The sequence below is a fragment of the Salvelinus alpinus genome, chromosome 10, assembly GCF_045679555.1.
Source record: "Salvelinus alpinus chromosome 10, SLU_Salpinus.1, whole genome shotgun sequence".
NCBI classification, from domain to species: Eukaryota; Metazoa; Chordata; class Actinopteri; order Salmoniformes; family Salmonidae; genus Salvelinus; species Salvelinus alpinus.
Genome location: NC_092095.1, coordinates 61,282,776 through 61,310,070, shown reverse-complemented (window position 1 = coordinate 61,310,070; position 27,295 = coordinate 61,282,776). Strand labels below are relative to the sequence as shown.

The 27,295-nt window shown below is 44.7% G+C and overlaps 1 protein-coding gene across 5 annotated transcripts in view; it reads left to right on the top strand.

Annotated features, from left to right (window-relative positions):
- LOC139532520 (interleukin-1 receptor accessory protein-like 1) overlaps positions 1-27,295 on the top strand; it is a 377,293-nt gene that overhangs the window by 276,192 nt on the left and 73,806 nt on the right. The gene's annotated exons all lie outside the window — the stretch shown is intronic.

The window sequence follows — 27,295 nt, the reverse complement described above, 5'->3', positions numbered from 1 at the left end:
AGACCCTGTTACACATACACACACACATCGCTTGAGGTCATATGGGATATACATACGTTCCTGCATGAACTGTAAAAAGTCAAAGCCACAGTTTTGACCAACACACTTGTGGTGCTGTGGTATGATGTAATGATATTACCAGGCTGTGGTATGATGTAATGATATTACCAGGCTGTGGTATGATGTAATGATATTACCAGGCTGTGGTATGATGTAATGATATTACCAGGCTGTGGTATGATGTAGTGCTATTACCAGGCTGTGGTATGTTGTAATGCTATTACCAGGCTGTGGTATGATGTAATGTTATTAACAGGCTGTGGTATGATGTAATGATATTACCAGGCTGTGGTATGATGTAATGATATTACCAGGCTGTGGTATGATGTAATGTTATTACCAGGCTGTGGTATGTTGTAGTGCTATTACCAGGCTGTGGTATGATGTAATGATATTACCAGGCTGTGGTATGATGTAATGATATTACCAGGCTGTGGTATGATGTAATGCTATTACCAGGCTGTGGTATGATGTAGTGCTATTACCAGGCTGTGGTATGATGTAATGATATTACCAGGCTGTGGTATGTTGTAATGCTATTACCAAGCTGTGGTATGATGTAATGCTATTACCAGGCTGTGGTATGATGTAATGCTATTACCAAGCTGTGGTATGATGTAATGCTATTACCAGGCTGTGGTATGATGTATTGCTATTACCAAGCTGTGGTATGATGTAATGATATTACCAGGCTGTGGTATGATGTAATGATATTACCGGGCTGTGGTATGATGTAGTGCTATTACCAGGCTGTGGTATGATGTAGTGCTATTACCAGGCTGTGGTATGATGTAATGATATTACCAGGCTGTGGTATGATGTAATGTTATTACCAGGCTGTGGTATGATGTAATGATATTACCAGGCTGTGGTATGATGTAATGATATTACCAGGCTGTGGTATGATGTAATGATATTACCAGGCTGTGGTATGATGTAATGATATTACCAGGCTGTGGTATGATGTAATGATATTACCAGGCTGTGGTATGATGTAGTGCTATTACCAGGCTGTGGTATGATGTAATGATATTACCAGGCTGTGGTATGTTGTAGTGCTATTACCAAGCTGTGGTATGATGTAATGCTATTACCAGGCTGTGGTATGATGTAATGCTATTACCAAGCTGTGGTATGATGTAATGCTATTACCAGGCTGTGGTATGATGTAATGATATTACCAGGCTGTGGTATGATGTAGTGCTATTACCAGGCTGTGGTATGATGTAGTGCTATTACCAGGCTGTGGTATGATGTAGTGCTATTACCAGGCTGTGGTATGATGTAATGATATTACCAGGCTGTGGTATGATGTAATGTTATTACCGGGCTGTGGTATGATGTAGTGCTATTACCAGGCTGTGGTATGATGTAATGATATTACCAGGCTGTGGTATGTTGTAATGCTATTACCAGGCTGTGGTATGTTGTACTGCTATTACCAGGCTGTGGTATGTTGTAATGATATTACCAGGCTGTGGTATGTTGTAATGCCATTACCAGGCTGTGGTATGTTGTAATGCTATTACCAGGCTGTGGTATGTTGTAATGCTATTACCAGGCTGTGGTATGATGTAATGTTATTACCAGGCTGTGGTATGATGTAATGATATTACCAGGCTGTGGTATGATGTAATGATATTACCAGGCTGTGGTATGTTGTAATGCTATTACCAGGCTGTGGTATGTTGTAATGCTATTACCAGGCTGTGGTATGATGTAGTGCTATTACCAGGCTGTGGTATGATGTAATGCTATTACCAAGCTGTGGTATGATGTAATGCTATTACCAGGCTGTGGTATGATGTAATGCTATTACCAGGCTGTGGTATGATGTAATGCTATTACCAGGCTGTGGTATGATGTAATGCTATTACCAGGCTGTGGTATGATGTCATGCTATTACCAGGCTGTGGTATGATGTAATGCTATTACCAGGCTGTGGTATGATGTAATGTTATTACCAGGCTGTGGTATGATGTAATGATATTACCAGGCTGTGGTATGATGTAGTGCTATTACCAGGCTGTGGTATGATGTAGTGCTATTACCAGGCTGTGGTAAGTTGTAATGCTATTACCAGGCTGTGGTATGATGTATTGCTATTACCAGGCTGTGGTATGATGTAGTGCTATTACCAGGCTGTGGTATGATGTAATGATATTACCAGGCTGTGGTATGATGTAGTGCTATTACCAGGCTGTGGTATGATGTAATGCTATTACCAGGCTGTGGTATGATGTAATGATATTACCAGGCTGTGGTATGATGTAATGATATTACCAGGCTGTGGTATGATGTAATGTTATTACCAGGCTGTGGTATGTTGTAGTGCTATTACCAGGCTGTGGTATGATGTAATGCTATTACCAGGCTGTGGGATGTTGTAGTGCTATTACCAGGCTGTGGTATGATGTAATGATATTACCAGGCTGTGGGATGTTGTAGTGCTATTACCAAGCTGTGGTATGATGTAATGATATTACCAGGCTGTGGTATGTTGTAATGATATTACCAGGCTGTGGTATGATGTAATGCTATTACCAGGCTGTGGGATGTTGTAGTGCTATTACCAGGCTGTGGTATGTTGTAATGCTATTACCAGGCTGTGGTATGTTGTAATGCTATTACCAAGCTGTGGTATGATGTAATGCTATTACCAGGCTGTGGTATGATGTAATGTTATTACCAGGCTGTGGTATGATGTAATGATATTACCAGGCTGTGGTATGATGTAATGCTATTACCAGGCTGTGGTAAGTTGTAATGCTATTACCAGGCTGTGGTATGATGTAATGTTATTACCAGGCTATGGTATGATGTAATGATATTACCAGGCTGTGGTATGATGTAATGCTATTACCAGGCTGTGGTATGATGTAATGCTATTACCAGGCTGTGGTATTATGTAATGCTATTTCCAGCCTGTGGTATGATGTAATGATATTACCAGGCTGTGGTATGATGTAATGTTATTACCAGGCTGTGGTATGATTTAATGATATTACCAGGCTGTGGTATGTTGTAATGCTATTACCAGGCTGTGGTATGATGTAATGATATTACCAGGCTGTGGTATGATGTAATGATATTACCAGGCTGTGGTATGTTGTAATGCTATTACCAGGCTATGGTATGATGTAATGATATTACCAGGCTGTGGTATGATGTAATGATATTACCAGGCTGTGGTATGATGTAATGATATTACCAGGCTGTGGTATGATGTAATGTTATTACCAGGCTGTGGTATGATGTAATGATATTACCAGGCTGTGGTATGTTGTAATGCTATTACCAGGCTGTGGTATGATGTAATGCTATTACCAGGCTGTGGTATGATGTAATGATATTACCAGGCTGTGGTATGATGTAATGATATTACCAAGCTGTGGTATTATGTAATGATATTACCAAGCTGTGGTATGATGTAATGATATTACCAGGCTGTGGTATGATGTAATTTTATTACCAGGCTGTGGTATGTTGTAATGCTATTACCAGGCTGTGGTGTGATGTAATGCTATTACCAGGCTGTGGTATGATGTAATGATATTACCAGGCTGTGGTATGATGTAATGATATTACCAAGCTGTGGTATGTTGTAATGCTATTACCAGGCTGTGGTGTGATGTAATGCTATTACCAGGCTGTTGTATGATGTAATGCTATTACCAGGCTGTGGTATGATGTAATGATATTACCAAGCTGTGGTATGATGTAATGTTATTACCAGGCTGTGGTATGTTGTAGTGCTATTACCAGGCTGTGGTATGATGTAGTGCTATTACCAGGCTGTGGTATGATGTAATGATATTACCAGGCTGTGGTATGATGTAATGCTATTACCAGGCTGTGGTATGTTGTAATGCTATTACCAGGCTGTGGTATGATGTAATGATATTACCAGGCTGTGGTATGATGTAATGATATTACCAGGCTGTGGTATGATGTAATGTTATTACCAGGCTGTGGTATGTTGTAATGCTATTACCAGGCTGTGGTATGATGTAATGCTATTACCAGGCTGTGGTATGATGTAATGCTATTACCAGGCTGTGGTATGATGTAATGTTATTAACAGGCTTATTCATCTTGAATTCAGATATTTCTGAATCTATATTGACTATACAGCATCTGACCCAAGAGAACCACGACTGTATCTTTATGTTTTAATTACCCTAAGCACTGTTATTCTCTAATGTGCCTGTTCACTCATGGGCAGACTGGAAGCACTGTTATTCTCTAATGTGCCTGTTCACTCATGGGCAGACTGGAAGACACTGTTATTTTCTAATGTGCCTGTTCACTCATGGGCAGACTGGAAGACACTGTTATTCTCTAATGTGCCTGTTCACTCATGGGCAGACTGGAAGACACTGTTATTCTCTAATGTGCCTGTTCACTCATGGGCAGACTGGAAGACACTATTATTCTCTAATGTGCCTGTTCACTCATGGGCAGACTGGAAGACACTGTTATTCTCTAATGTGCCTGTTCACTCATGGGCAGACTGGAAGACACTGTTATTCTCTAATGTGCCTGTTCACTCATGGGCAGACTGGAAGACACTGTTATTCTCTAATGTGCCTGTTCACTCATGGGCAGACTGGAAGACACTGTTATTCTCTAATGTGCCTGTTCACTCATGGGCAGACTGGAAGCACTGTTATTCTCTAGTGTGCCTGTTCACTCATGGGCAGACTGGAAGACACTGTTATTCTCTAATGTGCCTGTTCACTCATGGGCAGACTGGAAGACACTGTTATTCTCTAATGTGCCTGTTCACTCATGGGCAGACTGGAAGACACTGTTATTCTCTAATGTGCCTGTTCACTCATGGGCAGACTGGAAGACACTGTTATTCTCTAATGTGCCTGTTCACTCATGGGCAGACTGGAAGACACTGTTATTTTCTAATGTGCCTGTTCACTCATGGGCAGACTGGAAGACACTGTTATTCTCTAATGTGCCTGTTCACTCATGGGCAGACTGGAAGACACTGTTATTCTCTAATGTGCCTGTTCACTCATGGGCAGACTGGAAGACACTGTTATTCTCTACTGTACCCGTTCACTCATGGGCAGACTGGAAGACACTGTTATTCTCTAATGTGCCTGTTCACTCATGGGCAGACTGGAAGACACTGTTATTCTCTAATGTGCCTGTTCACTCATGGGCAGACTGGAAGACACTGTTATTCTCTAATGTGCCTGTTGACTCATGGGCAGACTGGAAGACACTGTTATTCTCTAATGTGCCTGTTCACTCATGGGCAGACTGGAAGCACTGTTATTCTCTAATGTGCCTGTTCACTCATGGGCAGACTGGAAGACACTGTTATTCTCTAATGTGCCTGTTCACTCATGGGCAGACTGGAAGACACTGTTATTCTCTAATGTGCCTGTTCACTCATGGGCAGACTGGAAGACACTGTTATTCTCTAATGTGCCTGTTCACTCATGGGCAGACTGGAAGACACTGTTATTCTCTAATGTGCCTGTTCACTCATGGGCAGACTGGAAGACACTGTTATTTTCTAATGTGCCTGTTCACTCATGGGCAGACTGGCAGACACTGTTATTCTCTAATGTGCCTGTTCACTCATGGGCAGACTGGAAGACACTGTTATTCTCTAATGTGCCTGTTCACTCATGGGCAGACTGGAAGACACTGTTATTCTCTAATGTGCCTGTTCACTCATGGGCAGACTGGAAGACACTGTTATTCTCTAATGTGCCTGTTCACTCATGGGCAGACTGGAAGACACTGTTATTCTCTAATGTGCCTGTTCACTCATGGGCAGACTGGAAGACACTGTTATTCTTTAATGTGCCTGTTCACTCATGGGCAGACTGGAAGACACTGTTATTCTCTAATGTGCCTGTTCACTCATGGGCAGACTGGAAGACACTGTTATTCTCTAATGTGCTTGTTCACTCATGGGCAGACTGGAAGACACTGTTATTCTTTAATGTGCCTGTTCACTCATGGGCAGACTGGAAGACACTGTTATTCTCTAATGTGCCTGTTCACTCATGGGCAGACTGGAAGACACTGTTATTCTCTAATGTACCTGTTCACTCATGGGCAGAATGGAAGACACTGTTATTCTCTAATGTGCCTGTTCACTCATGGGCAGAATGGAAGACACTGTTATTCTCTAATGTGCCTGTTCACTCATGGGCAGACTGGAAGACACTGTTATTCTCTAATGTGCCTGTTCACTCATGGGCAGAATGGAAGACACTGTTATTCTCTAATGTGCCTGTTCACTCATGGGCAGACTGGAAGACACTGTTATTCTCTAATGTGCCTGTTCACTCATGGGCAGACTGGAAGACACTGTTATTCTCTAATGTGCCTGTTCACTCATGGGCAGAATGGAAGACACTGTTATTCTCTAATGTGCCTGTTCACTCATGGGCAGACTGGAAGACACTGTTATTCTCTAATGTGCCTGTTCACTCATGGGTAGACTGGAATCACTGTTATTCTCTAATGTGCCTGTTCGCTCATGGGCAGACTGGAAGACACTGTTATTCTCTAATGTGCCTGTTCACTCATGGGCAGACTGGAAGACACTGTTATTCTCTAGTGTTCCTGTTCACTCATGGGCAGACTGGAAGACACTGTTATTCTCTAATGTGCCTGTTCACTCATGGGCAGACTGGAAGACACTGTTATTCTCTAATGTGCCTGTTCACTCATGGGCAGACTGGAAGACACTGTTATTCTCTAATGTGCCTGTTCACTCATGGGCAGACTGGAAGACACTGTTATTCTCTAATGTGCCTGTTCACTCATGGGCAGAATGGAAGACACTGTTATTCTCTAATGTGCCTGTTCACTCATGGGCAGACTGGAAGACACTGTTATTCTCTAATGTGCTTGTTCACTCATGGGCAGACTGGAAGACACTGTTATTCTCTAATGTGCCTGTTCACTCATGGGCAGACTGGAAGACACTGTTATTCTCTAATGTGCCTGTTCACTCATGGGCAGACTGGAAGACACTGTTATTCTCTAATGTGCCTGTTCACTCATGGGCAGACTGGAAGACACTGTTATTCTCTAATGTGCCTGTTCACTCATGGGCAGACTGGAAGACACTGTTATTCTCTAATGTGCCTGTTCACTCATGGGTAGACTGGAATCACTGTTATTCTCTAATGTGCCTGTTCGCTCATGGGCAGACTGGAAGACACTGTTATTCTCTAATGTGCCTGTTCACTCATGGGCAGACTGGAAGACACTGTTATTCTCTAGTGTGCCTGTTCACTCATGGGCAGACTGGAAGACACTGTTATTCTCTAATGTGCCTGTTCACTCATGGGCAGACTGGAAGACACTGTTATTCTCTAATGTGCCTGTTCACTCATGGGCAGACTGGAAGACACTGTTATTCTCTAATGTGCCTGTTCACTCATGGGCAGACTGGAAGACACTGTTATTCTCTAATGTGCCTGTTCACTCATTTGCAGAATGGAAGACACTGTTATTCTCTAATGTGCTTGTTCACTCATGGGCAGACTGGAAGACACTGTTATTCTCTAATGTGCTTGTTCACTCATGGGCAGACTGGAAGACACTGTTATTCTCTAATGTGCCTGTTCACTCATGGGCAGACTGGAAGACACTGTTATTCTCTAATGTGCCTGTTCACTCATGGGCAGACTGGAAGACACTGTTATTCTCTAATGTGCCTGTTCACTCATGGGCAGACTGGAAGACACTGTTATTCTCTAATGTGCCTGTTCACTCATGGGCAGACTGGAAGACACTGGTGTAAAGTTTAAGCTGAAGGTAGCAGACAGCCTGGTGGTTAAGAGCGTTGGGTGTGGAAGCTGAGCCGACAAGGTGAAAAGCTGTCGATGGGCCATTAGTAAGACACTTAATAACCCTAATTGCTCCAGGGTCACCGTTGATACCGCTGACCCTGGCCGTGACCCCACTCTCCCAGGGTGTCTCACCCCACTCTCCTAGGGTGTCTCACCCCACTCCCCCAGGGTGTCTCACCCCACTCTCCTAGGGTGTCTCACCCCACTCTCCTAGGGTGTCTCACCCCATTCCCCCAGGGTGTCTCACCCCACTCTCCTAGGGTCTCACCCCACTCCCCCAGGGTGTCTCACCCCACTCCCCCAGGGTGTCTCACCCCACTCTCCTAGGGTGTCTCACCCCACTCTCCTAGGGTGTCTCACCCCACTCCCCCAGGGTGTCTCACCCCACTCTCCTAGGGTGTCTCACCCCACTCCCCCAGGGTGTCTCAAGGAGAGTTGGGAAATGCAAAACAACACATGCGTATTAATACACACTTGTACATGTGTGAAATAGGACAAATATAAGCACCCACCAAATGATTGTTATTATGTTTTAAGCTGTTACCATGAGAACGGGTGCCCTAGTGATTCCTATGCACACGTGCGGAGTGCGATCTAAGATTACCAGTCCAGGATATTAGATAGGATTTGAGATAGCCTGGAGCCGTTCTCCTCCCGTGTTTGCATGCATATACAGAGGAGGTCAGGAGCATTTATCCTCATACAAGAGAGTCAGGGACACACAGCGCAATAACAACCATTTAAAGGCCAGTTCCCACAAATACCTCACCGCACTCTGACAGCTCTAGCAGAGAAATGAAACTTTTCCGTCACCAGCCATAGCTATTTCTTCAATAACATCAATGAATGTTTAATGGCGTTAGTCAAGAATTCAGGCGATCATACATTCTTTATTATTGCACGGCGTGTGTGTGTTCTCTGAAAGCGATCAGGCTTGCTTGCTTTGCTTATCACGTTGCTGGTCTTGAATGCTAAAGTTATACTGAGTGGGCGTGAGCTGAGGAGCGGGAGAGGAGAGCAAGGGAACTCTGGGAGTTCTCTTTTACTTTGATTTGTGGGCGTCTAGTGGGAACAGCTCTGCTCTTCAGCCTTGGAGAAACATATACACATACACACAGACACAAATACACACACACAGACACACATAAATACATACACACACACAAACACACACACACACGCACAGACACACACACATAAATACATACACACACACAAACACACACACACACGCACAGACACACACACATAAACACATACAAACACACGCACAGACACACACATACAAACACACACACACACACACACACACACACACACACACACACACACACACACACACACACACACACACACACACACACACACACACACACACACACACACATAAATACATACACACACACAAACACACACACACACGCACAGACACACACATACAAACACACAGACACACAGACACACACACACACACAAATACACACACAGCCACACATAAATACACACACACACACAGACACACACATACACACACGGAGACACACACTTACAAACACACAGGCACACACACACTCAGACACAGACACACACACACACAAATACACACACACACACGCACGCATCGAACACACACACACACACACACACACACATGGGCTGAATACTCCATGGATCACTAGTACATATACAGTACCTGTCCAGGGGACTCTCACAGACATGGAGCATCTGTCTCTTTGTCTTCACAATCCATCCATCTGTCCGTTAATCCAACAGGCAATCCATTCCTCCTTTAATCCAACAGTCAATCCATTCCTCCGTTAATCCAACAATCCATCCATCCATTCCTCCGTTAATCCAACAGTCATCCATCCATCCATTCCTATGTTAATCCAACAGTCATCCATCCATCCATTCCTATGTTAATCCAACAGTCATCCATCCATTCCTCCGTTAATCCTACAATCCATCCATCCATCCCTCCGTTAATCCAACAGTCATCCATCCATCCATTCCTCTGTTAATCCAATAGTCCATCCATCCATCCCTCCGTTAATCCTACAGTCCATCCATCCATCCCTTCGTTAATCCAACAATCATCCATCCATCCATTCCTCTGTTAATCCAATAGTCCATCCATCCCTCCGTTAATCCTACAGTCATCCATCCATTCCTCCGTTAATCCTACAGTCCATCCATCCATCCGTTAATCCAACAGTCATCCATCCATCCATTCCTCTGTTAATCCAATAATCCATCTATCCATCCCTCCGTTAATCCTACAGTCCATCAATCCATTCCTATGTTAATCCAACAGTCCATCCATCCATTCCTCTGTTAATCCAATAGTCCATCCATCCATCCCTCCGTTAATCCAACAGTCATCCATCCATTCCTCTGTTAATCCAATAATCCATCCATCCATTCCTCTGTTAATCCTACAGTCCATCCATCCATCCCTCCGTTAATCCAACAGTCCATCCATCCCTCCGTTAATCCAACAGTCCATCCATCCTCTTTTAATCCAACAGTCCATCCTCTGTTAATCCAACAGTCCACCCATCCATTCCTCTGTTAATCCAACAGTCCATCCATTCCTCTGTTAATCCAACAGCCCATCCATCCATTTCTCTGTTTAACCAACAGTCCATCCATTCCTCTGTTAATCCAACAGCCCATCCGTTCCTCTGTTAATCCAAAAGTCCATCTATCCATTCCTCTGTTAATCCAACAGCCCATCCATCCATTTATCTGGTAATCCAACAGTCCATCCAGTCCTCTGTTAATCCAACAGCCCATCCATTCATTTCTCTGTTAAACCAACAGTCCAACCATTCCTCTGTTTATCCAACAGCCCATCCGTTCCTCTGTTAATCCAACAGTCCATCTGTTCCTCTGTTTATCCAACAGCCCATCCATTCCTCTGTTAATCCAACAGCCCATCTGTTCCTCTGTTTATCCAACAGCCCATCCGTTCCTCTGTTAATCCAACAGTCCAACCATTCCTCTGTTTATCCAACAGCCCATCTGTTCCTCTGTTAATCCAACAGTCCATCTATCCATTCCTCTGTTAATCCAACAGTCCATCCATTCCTCTGTTAATCCAACAGCCCATCTGTTCCTCTGTTAATCCAACAGTCCATCTATCCATTCCTCTGTTAATCCAACAGTCCATCTATCCATTCTTCTGTTAATCTAACAGTCCATCTATCCATTCCTCTATTAATCCAACAGCCCATCCATTCCTATGTTAATCTAACAGTCCATCTATCCATTCCTCTGTTAATCCAACAGCCCATCTGTGCCTCTGTTAATCCAACAGTCCATCTATCCATTCCTCTGTTAATCCAACAGTCCATCTATCCATTCCTCTGTTAATCTAACAGTCCAACCATTCTTCTGTTAATCTAACAGTCCATCTATCCATTCCTCTGTTAATCTAACAGACCATCTATCCATTCCTCTATTAATCTAGCAGTCCATCCATTCCTCTGTTAATCTAACAGTCCATCCATTCCTCTGTTAATCTAACAGTCCATCCATTCCTCTGTTAATCCAACAGTCCATCTATCCATTCCTCTGTTAATCTAACAGTCCATCCATTCCTCTGTTAATCTAACAGTCCATCCATTCCTCTGTTAATCCAACAGTCCATCTATCCATTCATCTGTTAATCTAACAGTCATCCATCCATTCCTCTGTTAATCCAATAGTCCATCCATCCATCCCTCTGTTAATCCAATAGTCCATCCATCCATCCCTTCGTTAATCCAACAATCATCCATCCATCCATTCCTCTGTTAATCCAATAGTCCATCCATTCCTCCGTTAATCCTACAGTCATCCATCCATTCCTCCGTTAATCCTACAGTCCATCCATCCATCCGTTAATCCAACAGTCATCCATCCATCCATTCCTCTGTTAATCCAATAATCCATCTATCCATCCCTCCGTTAATCCTACAGTCCATCAATCCATTCCTATGTTAATCCAACAGTCCATCCATCCATTCCTCTGTTAATCCAATAGTCCATCCATCCATCCCTCCGTTAATCCAACAGTCATCCATCCATTCCTCTGTTAATCCAATAATCCATCCATCCATTCCTCTGTTAATCCTACAGTCCATCCATCCATCCCTCCGTTAATCCAACAGTCCATCCATCCCTCCGTTAATCCAACAGTCCATCCATCCCTCCGTTAATCCAACAGTCCATCCATCCTCTTTTAATCCAACAGTCCATCCTCTGTTAATCCAACAGCCCATCCATTCCTCTGTTAATCTAACAGTCCATCTATCCATTCCTCTGTTAATCCAACAGCCCATCTGTGCCTCTGTTAATCCAACAGTCCATCTATCCATTCCTCTGTTAATCCAACAGTCCATCTATCCATTCCTCTGTTAATCTAACAGTCCATCCATTCTTCTGTTAATCTAACAGTCCATCCATTCCTCTGTTAATCTAACAGACCATCTATCCATTCCTCTATTAATCTAGCAGTCCATCCATTCCTCTGTTAATCTAACAGTCCATCCATTCCTCTGTTAATCCAACAGTCCATCTATCCATTCCTCTGTTAATCTAACAGTCCATCCATTCCTCTGTTAATCTAACAGTCCATCCATTCCTCTGTTAATCCAACAGTCCATCTATCCATTCATCTGTTAATCTAACAGTCCATCTATCCATTCCTCTGTTAATCTAACAGTCATCCATCCATTCCTCCGTTAATCCTACAGTCCATCCATCCATTCCTCTGTTAATCTAACAGTCCATCTATCCATTCCTCTGTTAATCCAACAGCCCATCCATTCCTCTGTTAATCTAACAGTCCATCTATCCATTCCTCTGTTAATCTAACAGTCCATCCATTCCTCTGTTAATCCAACAGTCCATCCATTCCTCTGTTAATCTAACAGTCCATCTATCCATTCCTCTGTTAATCTAACAGTCCATCCATTCCTCTGTTAATCCAACAGTCCATCCATTCCTCTGTTAATCTAACAGTCCATCCATCCATTCCTCTGTTAATCCAATAATCCATCTATCCATCCCTCCGTTAATCCTACAGTCCATCAATCCATTCCTATGTTAATCCAACAGTCCATCCATCCATTCCTCTGTTAATCCAATAGTCCATCCATCCATCCCTCCGTTAATCCAACAGTCATCCATCCATTCCTCTGTTAATCCAATAATCCATCCATCCATTCCTCTGTTAATCCTACAGTCCATCCATCCATCCCTCCGTTAATCCAACAGTCCATCCATCCCTCCGTTAATCCAACAGTCCATCCATCCCTCCGTTAATCCAACAGTCCATCCATCCTCTTTTAATCCAACAGTCCATCCTCTGTTAATCCAACAGCCCATCCATTCCTCTGTTAATCTAACAGTCCATCTATCCATTCCTCTGTTAATCCAACAGCCCATCTGTGCCTCTGTTAATCCAACAGTCCATCTATCCATTCCTCTGTTAATCCAACAGTCCATCTATCCATTCCTCTGTTAATCTAACAGTCCATCCATTCTTCTGTTAATCTAACAGTCCATCCATTCCTCTGTTAATCTAACAGACCATCTATCCATTCCTCTATTAATCTAGCAGTCCATCCATTCCTCTGTTAATCTAACAGTCCATCCATTCCTCTGTTAATCCAACAGTCCATCTATCCATTCCTCTGTTAATCTAACAGTCCATCCATTCCTCTGTTAATCTAACAGTCCATCCATTCCTCTGTTAATCCAACAGTCCATCTATCCATTCATCTGTTAATCTAACAGTCCATCTATCCATTCCTCTGTTAATCTAACAGTCATCCATCCATTCCTCCGTTAATCCTACAGTCCATCCATCCATTCCTCTGTTAATCTAACAGTCCATCTATCCATTCCTCTGTTAATCTAACAGCCCATCCATTCCTCTGTTAATCTAACAGTCCATCTATCCATTCCTCTGTTAATCTAACAGTCCATCCATTCCTCTGTTAATCCAACAGTCCATCCATTCCTCTGTTAATCTAACAGTCCATCTATCCATTCCTCTGTTAATCCAAAAGTCCATCCATTCCTCTGTTAATCCAACAGTCCATCCATTCCTCTGTTAATCCAACAGCCCATCTATCCATTCCTCTGTTAATCCAACAGTCCATCCATTCCTCTGTTAATCCAACAGTCCATCCATTCCTCTGTTAATCTAACAGTCCATCCATTCCTCTGTTAATCTAACAGTCCATCCATTCCTCTGTTAATCCAACAGTCCATCCATCCAATTCACCCATCTTCAGCGTCTGGCTGTGCTTTTATTCAAGCCAATTCACTTCAATATGCTTTATTGGTCCGCAAGGGGCAATTATAGCGGAACTGACCATGGCATGGCAGACATAGCATTACCATAACAACAACAGAGAACAGGAAACGCTGAAAACACATAATAACACTTATTGCTCCAGTGAATAAGAGTTCCAAGGAAAAACAGCAGTCCACAATACTCCATACTTGCTAACTTGAGTCCATATAGGTTTTCCCTATTGGTCATTGATGTTTGACACACATTCTGATATGTCCGGAGACCTCCCTCTGTAGAACAGCAGCTACATCAGGAACACCTTCCGTAACTACACTCACAATGTACTCAAACCTCCGCAGGAATCAATTCATCATTCTATAAACGTCTCAGAGAAAACTCTATACGAATGATGCGTTTGATCCAGGACTCCTAAATAACAATGCATTTCATCCAGAATTTGCTTCTCCAACCTCTTTTGTGACCCCCTTCTACGGCATCCATATTAGGAAGTCCCTGGTACCAAATGGCACACCATTCCCTAGATCAGGTGTGGGCAAAGTTAGGGGGCTCTGGTCAAAAGTCATGCACTATGTAGGGAACAGGGTGCCATTTGGGACGAAGCCTCTCAGCTGTCAGACCCCTTCCCTACCTATATTCCATTGGACACATATCTCCATGCTCGGCAGATGTGAGCTAATGAAAAGGTTAGCTGGAACATGGAGTGGGACAAGCAGGGAAGAGAGGAGATGAGACAGTGAAAGGCATGACATTTGGAAACGTCTCTGTAAGCTAGCAGGTTCAGAGTACCTGGAGCAGATCTCTCACTCCAAACCTGGTGATGACTTCATACCAATTAGGCTTGGAATAAATCAATGACCAGAGAGAGAAACCGAGAGACCAGAGAGAGAGCGAGAGACCAGAGAGAGTGCGAGAGACCAGAGAGAGAGAGAGAGAGAGACCAGAGAGAGAGAGAGAGAGAGAGAGAGAGAGAGAGAGAGAGAGAGAGAGAGAGAGAGAGAGAGAGAGAGAGAGAGAGAGAGAGAGTGCAGGCTGAGCAGCAGGGCTAGCTTGTGTGTGTGTGTGTGTGTGTGTGTGTGTGTGTGTGTGTGTGTGTGTGTGTGTGTGTGTGTGTGTGTGTGTGTGTGTGTGTGTGTGTGTGTGTGTGTGTGTGTGTGTGTGTGTGTGTGTGTGTGTGTGTGTTTGGTGTAGCTATAATTAATTATGGCAACACAATTTGTTTACTGCTGCATACATAGTTCAGCGCATTGCACAAGTAGTCCCACTGCACATATTTATTTGAGTCAAATATGCCACAGACCACAAAAAAAAAAATGATATTCAAGATAAATATGCTGCAGACTGGAAAGCATTCCTCCATAGACCGGGATTTGAGAAAGGCTTGTATAGGCTATGGATCATTTTAGTGAGACAACACTGGGCTCACTTGATATTGTGCTCCCAGCAGAAAATCAGGGATGAGGGGCATCATCGGGCACACATTAAATAATATAATAAGCAACTAATTATCAAACCCTGAGAAATATGACATTTTATTGATTACAAATTACATGACCCTGCCCTGGACAAAAAAACGACAAAAAAACTAAACCTTCCCCATGACTGAAATTTAAAAAGCACGAACCTCCCGGGTAACTATTGTGTAACCTAAGACAACTAGGTCTTCACATGTTCAATACTACAGCCTGGTCTCTGGACTCTCTCTCTCTCTGGTCTCTCTCTCTCTCTCTCTCTGGTCTCTCGGTTTCTCGCTCTCTCTCTGGTCTCTCGATCTCTCTCTCTCTGGTCTCTCGGTTTCTCGCTCTCTCTCTCTCTCTCTCTGGACTCTCAGTCTCTCTCTCTCTGGTCTCTCAGTCACTCTCTCTCTCTCTCTCTCTCTCTCTCTCTCTCTCTCTCTCTCTCTCTCTCTCTCTCTCTCTCTCTCTCTCTCTCTCTCTCTCTCTCTCTCTCTCTCTCTCTCTCTCTCTGGATTTGTTTTAAATAACAGCTGCCCACCAAACCCAGTCTGTGTGAAGCCAAACCCAGTCTGTGTGATATGTCAGACATGCCTCAGCCGATATGCTATGAAGCCATCAAAAATACGCAGACATTTAAGCTTCCACATCTCAAGGATAAAACAGACCATTTTTTTTTTTCAAACCAAACAAACAAAAATGCTGCACAATAATTTCACAGATAATGAGAGTTTACCAAAAGGCTTCATACTTCCTCTCTCATAGCATAGTGCCAGGCTCCTTTCACTATAGTTGAAAAGCTGGCCATGCCCTCAGTCGTGGATGCTTGCCCAGAGGTTTGATCTGCTGCTACAAAGATCAGTGAAATCCCACGTTCCAATGACACTGTCACGCGTAGAATCCAGGATCTGGCCGATGATATAGAATCACATGGAGGTTTAGAGGTTTTAGACAGAGCCCGCACATCAAATTGGTTTGTAATCCAATTAGATGAGATGGCTGACATTTCAAATGCCGCTTCTTGTATATATTAGCTACATATATGAAGAATGTCTTTCTTGCAGAGAGTTTCCTCAGAATAAAACTACAGGTGAAATATTCTGTGTTCTGAACGAGTACATCACGGGACATGGATTACGATGGGACCATTATATCGGGATCTTGTAGGCCCACGGACGAGTCTACTGCTCAACCAAAACCATGCAGGTGACATTTTCCAAGCAAACAATAAAATTACCGATTTCAAGAAAAAGCTGGGCGCCTGGAGAGACAAAGTGGATAGAGGCATTTTCTCCCATCTATTCTTATCTGTGGTTGACGTGGGTGATGTAGACATGGATCACATGTGTACATTGATGGGGTCACATCTGAGCGAAACTCTACTCAAATTCGAAGATTACTTCCCCTCACAATCTGATCCACGCCCGGGAAAGCAGTGGATGCGTAATCTGTTCACCAGCACTGAAGAGACTCACAGCTTGTCACCGGTTCCCGTGACCAAGGCCTGCGCTCGTTTTAATGAGATGAAGACATGAATCCCCTTTCCTTCTACATACTTATGAAAGACCAGCTTCTGGTTCCAGATCTCTTGGTGCTGTCTTTTCAACTCCCAGGGTCATTGCATGATAACAACTATAGAAATTTGCTATAGGCCTACAACACAAACAGGTATGGGAACACCAGGCTGATGCTTGCTGCAACAAAATCTAAATATCACAGCAGACTGGCTGTTGAAAACACCTTCACAACTCCCGGGTGTCCCTGGCACAAACAGTTTGAGAAAGGCTGGCTATACTAAGAGCATGTACGGAGAAGCACAGGTGTCACGGATCCCTCTGGAACATTCATCGCTCACACCTGGCCCCTATTTCCACTGATTAGTATTTGTATATATGTGCCCTTTGTTCACCATGGTGCTGTCCGTTATTGTTACTATGTCCGTTGGTGCGTGTGAGTACCTGTGCTGTGTGTTTTGGGCTTTCGTGCCCTTGTGGATTGTGCAGATGATTACGGGTCTCGTCCCGTGTGTTAATCATTGTGCGCGTGTGTTTTTTATTCGAGATACTCCTCGCTCTTTTGTTTGGGTTTCAACCCTGTGTTTTATGTACATGTTTGTTTGGTCTTCGTCCCCGTGACTTTACACGCCACGCCGTCATTTGGGGTATAATTTAAAAAACTATTACGCATTCCTGCGCCTGTCTGCTGAATCTCTTCATACCAACGTGACAGCAGGGAAAAGTTATATGTCGAAGAAAATGTACTTCCTTCACAAGTTTTTTGCTGCTGGGATGCTGTATATACAACTAGGCTACACTGCATTACACACTGCATTGGATAGGCGTTCCCAATGACTGTGCTGTGTACGGTGGCACTTCAGGAGGATAGTCAATTTGTCCCAAAAAAAGGCAATATCTATGCAAGCGGACTAGGCCTACTGACATCCTGTTCAGCTTGAGAGGGAGAGCGGGAAGATGAAGAGCTTACTATTTCTATCATTCATTTGAATGAAAACAATAGGTTTTATTGTCCGTAATGAAGCTATTTATCAGAGTTATTGACCTAAAAAAAAGCCACATTCTAGTAATTTACATAAACTACTGTTCAAAAGTATGGGGTCACTTAGAAATTCCCAAACCTTAACCCTAACCTTAACCATTCAGAGTTAATGCCTAAACTTATCCTTAAACACTTCGGAATTTGATGTTTGGAACAGTTCAAAATTTGACATTTGAGAAACATGGGTGAACGTCTAATTCTGATTTGAGACTGTGAGAGCTTGTTGGCACAAGAATTATGAATTGCACCAAAATTATACATTTCTGGATTTTTAAAATAAATGTTTTCTCTTTATTCAACCCGTCCGCCACCCACCCGCCCCAAAATGTTGCATGTTAGAATCCAGCTATATATATATATATATATAAATAATATAAAAACAATATTTGGTGTTTTAAGGTTATCCCGAACCTTAACCCTAACCTTAACCATTCAGAGTTAATGCTTAACCTTAAACACTTCGGAATTTGATGTTTGGAACAGTTCAAAATTTGACATTTGAGAAACATGGATGAACGTCTAATTCTGATGTGGGGTATGATGTGGGTTAGGGTTATGATGTGGGTTAGGAGTATGTTGTGGGTTGGGTTATGATGTGGGTTAGGGGTATGATGTGGGTTAGGAGTATGTTGTGGGTTGGGTTATGATGTGGGTTAGGGGTATGATGTGGGTTAGGAGTATGATGTGGGCTAGGGTTATGATGTGGGTTAGGAGTATGATGTGGGTTAGGGTTAGGGTTATGATGTGGGTTAGGGTTAGGGATATGATGTGGGTTAGGAGTATGATGTGGGTTAGGGTTAGGGTTATGATGTGGGTTAGGGTTAGGGTTATGATGTGGGTTAGGGGTATGATGTGGGTTAGGGGTATGATGTGGGTTAGGGTTATGATGTGGGTTAGGGTTAGGGTTATGATGTGGGTTAGGGGTATGATGTGGGTTAGGGGTATGATGTGGGTTAGGGTTATGATGTGGGTTAGGGTTATGATGTGGGTTAGGGTTAGGGTTATGATGTGGGTTAGGGGTATGATGTGGGTTAGGGGTATGATGTGGGTTAGGGGTATGATGTGGGTTAGGGGTATGATGTGGGTTAGGGTTATGATGTGGGTTAGGGTTATGATGTGGGTTAGGGTTAGGGTTATGATGTGGGTTAGGGGTATGATCATACCTTCATATAGAGAAGAATACAAAAACGTGGTGAATCGCATCTCTGCATGTCTGGCAGACATATCAGTGTGGATGACGGATCACCACCTCAAGCTGAACCTCGGCAAGACGGAGCTGCTCTTCCTCCCGGGGAAGGACTGCCCGTTCCATGATCTCGCCATCACGGTTGACAACTCCATTGTGTCCTCCTCCCAGAGTGCTAAGAACCTTGGCGTGATCCTGGACAACACCCTGTCGTTCTCAACTAACATCAAGGCGGTGACCCGTTCCTGTAGGTTCATGCTCTACAACATTCGCAGAGTACGACCCTGCCTCACGCAGGAAGCGGCGCAGGTCCTAATCCAGGCACTTGTCATCTCCCGTCTGGATTACTGCAACTCGCTGTTGGCTGGGCTCCCTGCCTGTGCCATTAAACCCCTACAACTCATCCAGAACGCCGCAGCCCGTCTGGTGTTCAACTTTCCCAAGTTCTCTCACGTCACCCCGCTCCTCCGCTCTCTCCACTGGCTTCCAGTTGAAGCTCGCATCCGCTACAAGACCATGGTGCTTGCCTACGGAGCTGTGAGGGGAACGGCACCTCCGTACCTTCAGGCTCTGATCAGGCCCTACACCCAAACAAGGGCACTGCGTTCATCCACCTCTGGCCTGCTCGCCTCCCTACCTCTGAGGAAGTACAGTTCCCGCTCAGCCCAGTCAAAACTGTTCGCTGCTCTGGCACCCCAATGGTGGAACAAACTCCCTCACGACGCCAGGTCAGCGGAGTCAATCACCACCTTCCGGAGACACCTGAAACCCCACCTCTTTAAGGAATACCTAGGATAGGATAAAGTAATCCTTCTAACCCCCCCCCCCCTTAAAAGAGTTAGATGCACTATTGTAAAGTGGTTGTTCCACTGGATATCATAAGGTGAATGCACCAATTTGTAAGTCGCTCTGGATAAGAGCGTCTGCTAAATGACTTAAATGTAAATGTAAATGTAATGATGTGGGTTAGGGGTATGATGTGGGTTAGGGGTATGATGTGGGTTAGGGGTATGATGTGGGTTAGGGGTATGATGTGGGTTAGGGTTAGGGTTATGATGTGGGTTAGGGGTATGATGTGAGTTAGGGGTATGATGTGGGTTAGGGTTATGATGTGGGTTAGGGGTATGATGTGAGTTAGGGGTATGATGTGGGTTAGGGTTATGATGTGGGTTAGGGTTATGATGTGGGTTAGGGGTATGATGTGGGTTAGGGGTATGATGTGAGTTAGGGGTATGATGTGGGTTAGGGTTATGATGTGGGTTAGGAGTATGATGTGGGTTAGGGTTATGATTATGATGTGGGTTAGGGGTATGATGTGAGTTAGGGTTATGATGTGGGTTAGGGTTATGATGTGGGTTAGGGGTATGATGTGGGTTAGGGGTATGATGTGGGTTAGGGGTATGATGTGGGTTAGGGGTATGATGTGGGTTAGGGGTATGATGTGGGTTAGGGGTATGATGTGGGTTAGGAGTATGATGTGGGTTAGGGTTATGATGTGGGTTAGGAGTATGATGTGGGTTAGGGTTATGATGTGAGTTAGGGGTATGATGTGGGTTAGGGGTATGATGTGGGTTAGGGGTATGATGTGAGTTAGGGTTATGATGTGAGTTAGGGTTATGATGTGGGTTAGGGGTATGATGTGGGTTAGGGGTATGATGTGAGTTAGGGTTATGATGTGGGTTAGGGTTATGATGTGGGTTAGGGGTATGATGCGGGTTAGGGGTATGATGTGAGTTAGGGTTATGATGTGGGTTAGGGGTATGATGTGGGTTAGGGGTATGATGTGGGTTAGGGGTATGATGTGGGTTAGGAGTATGATGTGGGTTAGGGTTATGATGTGGGTTAGGAGTATGATGTGGGTTAGGGTTAGGGTTATGATGTGGGTTAGGGTTAGGGTTATGATGTGGGTTAGGGGTATGATGTGGGTTAGGGGTATGATGTGGGTTAGGGGTATGATGTGGGTTAGGGGTATGATGTGGGTTAGGGTTATGATGTGGGTTAGGGTTATGATGTGGGTTAGGGTTAGGGTTATGATGTGGGTTAGGGGTATGATGTGGGTTAGGGGTATGATGTGAGTTAGGGGTATGATGTGAGTTAGGGTTATGATGTGGGTTAGGGGTATGATGTGGGTTAGGGGTATGATGTGGGTTAGGGGTATGATGTGGGTTAGGAGTATGATGTGGGTTAGGGTTATGATTATGATGTGGGTTAGGGGTATGATGTGAGTTAGGGTTATGATGTGGGTTAGGGTTATGATGTGGGTTAGGGGTATGATGTGGGTTAGGGGTATGATGTGGGTTAGGGGTATGATGTGGGTTAGGGGTATGATGTGGGTTAGGGGTATGATGTGGGTTAGGGGTATGATGTGGGTTAGGGGTATGATGTGGGTTAGGGGTATGATGTGGGTTAGGAGTATGATGTGGGTTAGGGTTATGATGTGGGTTAGGAGTATGATGTGGGTTAGGGTTATGATGTGAGTTAGGGGTATGATGTGGGTTAGGGGTATGATGTGGGTTAGGGGTATGATGTGAGTTAGGGTTATGATGTGAGTTAGGGTTATGATGTGGGTTAGGGGTATGATGTGGGTTAGGGGTATGATGTGAGTTAGGGTTATGATGTGGGTTAGGGTTATGATGTGGGTTAGGGGTATGATGCGGGTTAGGGGTATGATGTGAGTTAGGGTTATGATGTGGGTTAGGGGTATGATGTGGGTTAGGGGTATGATGTGAGTTAGGGTTATGATGTGGGTTAGGGGTATGATGTGGGTTAGGGGTATGATGTGGGTTAGGGGTATGATGTGGGTTAGGAGTATGATGTGGGTTAGGGTTATGATGTGGGTTAGGAGTATGATGTGGGTTAGGGTTAGGGTTATGATGTGGGTTAGGGTTAGGGTTATGATGTGGGTTAGGGGTATGATGTGGGTTAGGGGTATGATGTGGGTTAGGGGTATGATGTGGGTTAGGGGTATGATGTGGGTTAGGGTTATGATGTGGGTTAGGGTTATGATGTGGGTTAGGGTTAGGGTTATGATGTGGGTTAGGGGTATGATGTGGGTTAGGGGTATGATGTGAGTTAGGGGTATGATGTGAGTTAGGGTTATGATGTGGGTTAGGGGTATGATGTGGGTTAGGGGTATGATGTGAGTTAGGGTTATGATGTGGGTTAGGGGTATGATGTGGGTTAGGGGTATGATGTGGGTTAGGGGTATGATGTGGGTTAGGAGTATGATGTGGGTTAGGGTTATGATGTGGGTTAGGAGTATGATGTGGGTTAGGGTTAGGGTTATGATGTGGGTTAGGGTTAGGGTTATGATGTGGGTTAGGAGTATGATGTGGGTTAGGGTTAGGGTTATGATGTGGGTTATGGTTAGGGTTATGATGTGGGTTATGGTTAGGGTTATGATGTGGGTTAGGGGTATGATGTGGGTTAGGGGTATGATGTGGGTTAGGGTTATGATGTGGGTTAGGGTTATGATGTGGGTTAGGGTTAGGGTTATGTTGTGGGTTAGGGGTATGATGTGAGTTAGGGGTATGATGTGAGTTAGGGTTATGATGTGGGTTAGGGTTATGATGTGGGTTAGGGGTATGATGTGGGTTAGGGGTATGATGTGGGTTAGGGGTATGATGTGAGTTAGGGTTATGATGTGGGTTAGGGGTATGATGTGGGTTAGGGGTATGATGTGGGTTAGGGTTAGGGGTATGATGTGAGTTAGGGGTATGATGTGGGTTAGGGGTATGATGTGAATTAGGGGTATGATGTGGGTTAGGGGTATGATGTGAGTTAGGGGTATGATGTGGGTTAGGGGTATGATGTGGGTTAGGAGTATGATGTGGGTTAGGGTTATGATGTGGGTTAGGAGTATGATGTGGGTTAGGGTTAGGGTTATGATGTGGGTTAGGGTTAGGGTTATGATGTGGGTTAGGGGTATGATGTGGGTTAGGGGTATGATGTGGGTTAGGGGTATGATGTGGGTTAGGGGTATGATGTGGGTTAGGGTTATGATGTGAGTTAGGGTTATGATGTGGGTTAGGGTTAGGGTTATGATGTGGGTTAGGGGTATGATGTGGGTTAGGGGTATGATGTGAGTTAGGGGTATGATGTGAGTTAGGGTTATGATGTGGGTTAGGGGTATGATGTGGGTTAGGGGTATGATGTGAGTTAGGGTTATGATGTGGGTTAGGGGTATGATGTGGGTTAGGGGTATGATGTGGGTTAGGGGTATGATGTGGGTTAGGAGTATGATGTGGGTTAGGGTTATGATGTGGGTTAGGAGTATGATGTGGGTTAGGGTTAGGGTTATGATGTGGGTTAGGGTTAGGGTTATGATGTGGGTTAGGAGTATGATGTGGGTTAGGGTTAGGGTTATGATGTGGGTTATGGTTAGGGTTATGATGTGGGTTAGGGGTATGATGTGGGTTAGGGGTATGATGTGGGTTAGGGGTATGATGTGGGTTAGGGTTATGATGTGGGTTAGGGTTATGATGTGGGTTAGGGTTAGGGTTATGATGTGGGTTAGGGGTATGATGTGAGTTAGGGGTATGATGTGAGTTAGGGTTATGATGTGGGTTAGGGTTATGATGTGGGTTAGGGGTATGATGTGGGTTAGGGGTATGATGTGGGTTAGGGGTATGATGTGAGTTAGGGTTATGATGTGGGTTAGGGGTATGATGTGGGTTAGGGGTATGATGTGAGTTAGGGTTATGATGTGGGTTAGGGGTATGATGTGGGTTAGGGGTATGATGTGGGTTAGGGTTAGGGGTATGATGTGAGTTAGGGGTATGATGTGGGTTAGGGGTATGATGTGAGTTAGGGGTATGATGTGGGTTAGGGGTATGATGTGAGTTAGGGGTATGATGTGGGTTAGGGGTATGATGTGGGTTAGGGGTATGATGTGAGTTAGGGGTATGATGTGGGTTAGGGTTATGATGTGGGTTAGGGGTATGATGTGGGTTAGGGGTATGATGTGGGTTAGGGGTATGATGCGGGTTAGGGTTATGATGTGGGTTAGGGGTATGATGTGGGTTAGGGGTATGATGTGGGTTAGGGTTATGATGTGGGTTAGGGGTATGATGTGGGTTAGGGGTATGATGTGGGTTAGGGGTATGATGCGGGTTAGGGTTATGATGTGGGTTAGGGGTATGATGTGGGTTAGGGGTATGATGTGAGTTAGGGTTATGATGTGGGTTAGGGGTATGATGTGGGTTAGGGTTATGGTGGGTTAGGGTTATGGTGCGTGTTAGGATTATGATGTGGGTTAGGGTTATGATGTGGGTTAGGGTTATGGTGGGTTAGGGGTATGATGTGGGTTAGGGTTATGATGTGGGTTAGGGGTATGATGTGAGTTAGGGGTATGATGTGGGTTAGGGGTATGATGTGGGTTAGGGTTATGATTATGATGTGGGTTAGGGGTATGATGTGGGTTAGGGGTTATGATGTGGGTTAGGGGTATGATGTGGGTTAGGGGTATGATGTGGGTTAGGGGTATGATGTGGGTTAGGGGTATGATGTGGGTTAGGGTTATGGTGGGTTAGGGTTATGGTGCGTGTTAGGATTATGATGTGGGTTAGGGTTATGATGTGGGTTAGGGTTATGGTGGGTTAGGGCTATGGTGCGTGTTAGGATTATGATGTGGGTTAGGGGTATGGTGTGGGTTAGGGGTATGATGTGGGTTAGGGTTATGATGTGGGCATGTGTACTATATGTTGTCTCCATATTCATCATCCCACTTGAAATCCACAATTTCATCCGCTATTGGCTTTGAAATGGAAATTAATCTAAAAGAGTGTTCTCTGTAGAGAATCTGGTAATACGAGAGATGGGGCATTTGGCACAATGTTTCACGACAGAGATATTTTACATACACATTACATTAAAGATAATTAAAGACTGCTTCCTAGTCTTCAAGAGATGTGGTCTCCATCTACAGTGGGTCTGAAGAGCCCTTGCAACACAAGGAAGGAGACCCTGTGGGAAAGCAACCAAGTGATGTAACACCCCTAATCTTGGATGACATTGTCATAACCTCTCTCTCACCTTCAAACTGTAATACAGTATTGTATCAGAGTCTCAGGAGGAATTCAGAGGATTCTTGTCAAGCACACACACACACACACACACACACACACACACTGAGATGGCTCTCTAGCGTAATCGACTCTATACTTTGCTGACATGTGAAGGAGCATTAAACGAGGGGGGGCGGTCCCTAGGGACCTATCAATCACAGGGATTGGAGCGCTCTCAAAGTTGATCCAACCAACCCTCTCCTCCTCCTCCTCCACTCACATGCTGCTGCCTCTCCTCTCCTCTCCTCTCCTCTCCTCTCCTCTCCTCTCCTCTCCTCTCCTCTCCTCTCCTCTCCTCTCTCTCTCTCTCTCTCTCTCTCTCTCTCTCTCTCTCTCTCTCTCCTCTACTCTACTCTACTCTACTCTACTCTTCTCTCTCTCTCCTCTCTCTCTCTCTCTCTCTCTCTCTCTCTCTCTCTCTCTCCTCTCCTCTCCTCTCCCTCTCCCTCTCCCTCTCCCTCTCCCTCTCCCTCTCCCTCTCCCTCTCCCTCTCCCTCTCCCTCTCCCTCTCCTCTCCTCTCTCCCCCATTATGCCTCTCATTAAGGCTTGATGTATATATATACTGGCACATCAGTGGGGGATTTGTCAGACCCTCCATGAGGCTTCTCAGCCTCATCAAACATCTAGTGTGTGTGTGTGTGCGTGTGCGTGTGCGTGTGCGTGTGCGTGTGCGTGTGTGTGTTGGGGGCCTACGATGTTTCCTCTCTCCTCTCTGGTGTTGTGTGATCACACTGGCTTCTCACTGCAGAGAACATCAAGGACCCCGCACCCTTTCATCTAGCCTCACTCCTTCAGCTTCACACACACACACACACACACACACACACACACACACACACACACACACACACACACACACACACACACACACACACACACACACACACACACACACACACACACACACACACACACACACACAGAGACACACACACACATACACACACACACACACACACACACAGAGACACACACACACACACACACACACACACACACACACACACACACACACACACACACACACACACACACACACACACACACAGAGAGAGACACACACTGGAGGGCTGGAGAGGGATGGAGGAGGATATAGAGGGATGGAGGAGGATAAGAGGGCTGGAGAGGGATGGAGGAGGATATAGAGGGATGGAGGAGGATAAGAGGGCTGGAGAGGGATGGAGGAGGATATAGAGGGATGGAGGAGGATAAGAGGGCTGGAGGAGGATATAGAGGGATGGAGGAGGATAAGAGGGCTGGAGAGGGATGGAGGAGGATATAGAGGGATGGAGGAGGATATAGAGGGATGGAGGAGGATAAGAGGGCTGGAGAGGGATGGTGGAGGATATAGAGGGATGGAGGAGGATATAGAGGGATGGAGGAGGATAAGAGGGCTGGAGAGGGATGGAGGAGGATAAGAGGGCTGGAGAGGGATGGAGGAGGAGGATGTTGTCTGTAGTTGCGTTCCTTTCTTTGTTTGCTGAAATACCACCACCGACTGTTTACTTGTTGAGATTCAATTGGCACATGTGCATTTGTGCTGAATCGCCATCTTAGAGCAACAGCAATGAGCAAACAGTCTGTGGTTATATTTGATTAACGTTTATTGAAAAAGTATGGTTTCCAGCAAACAGAAAGGAACGCAACTACAGAGGACAACATAGGTACAAGGTGGCCGTTTAATAATTTAAATGTTTTGAAGTATTGATCTTGGGAGAATCAATGTAGTCGGAGCTAGATTCCACAAAGCCTGGTCTGGGCTCCATGCCGTTGGGGAAGTTCATCAGAAACTTCCTTCATCATGGAGAGGGATTTAGTCGTCTAT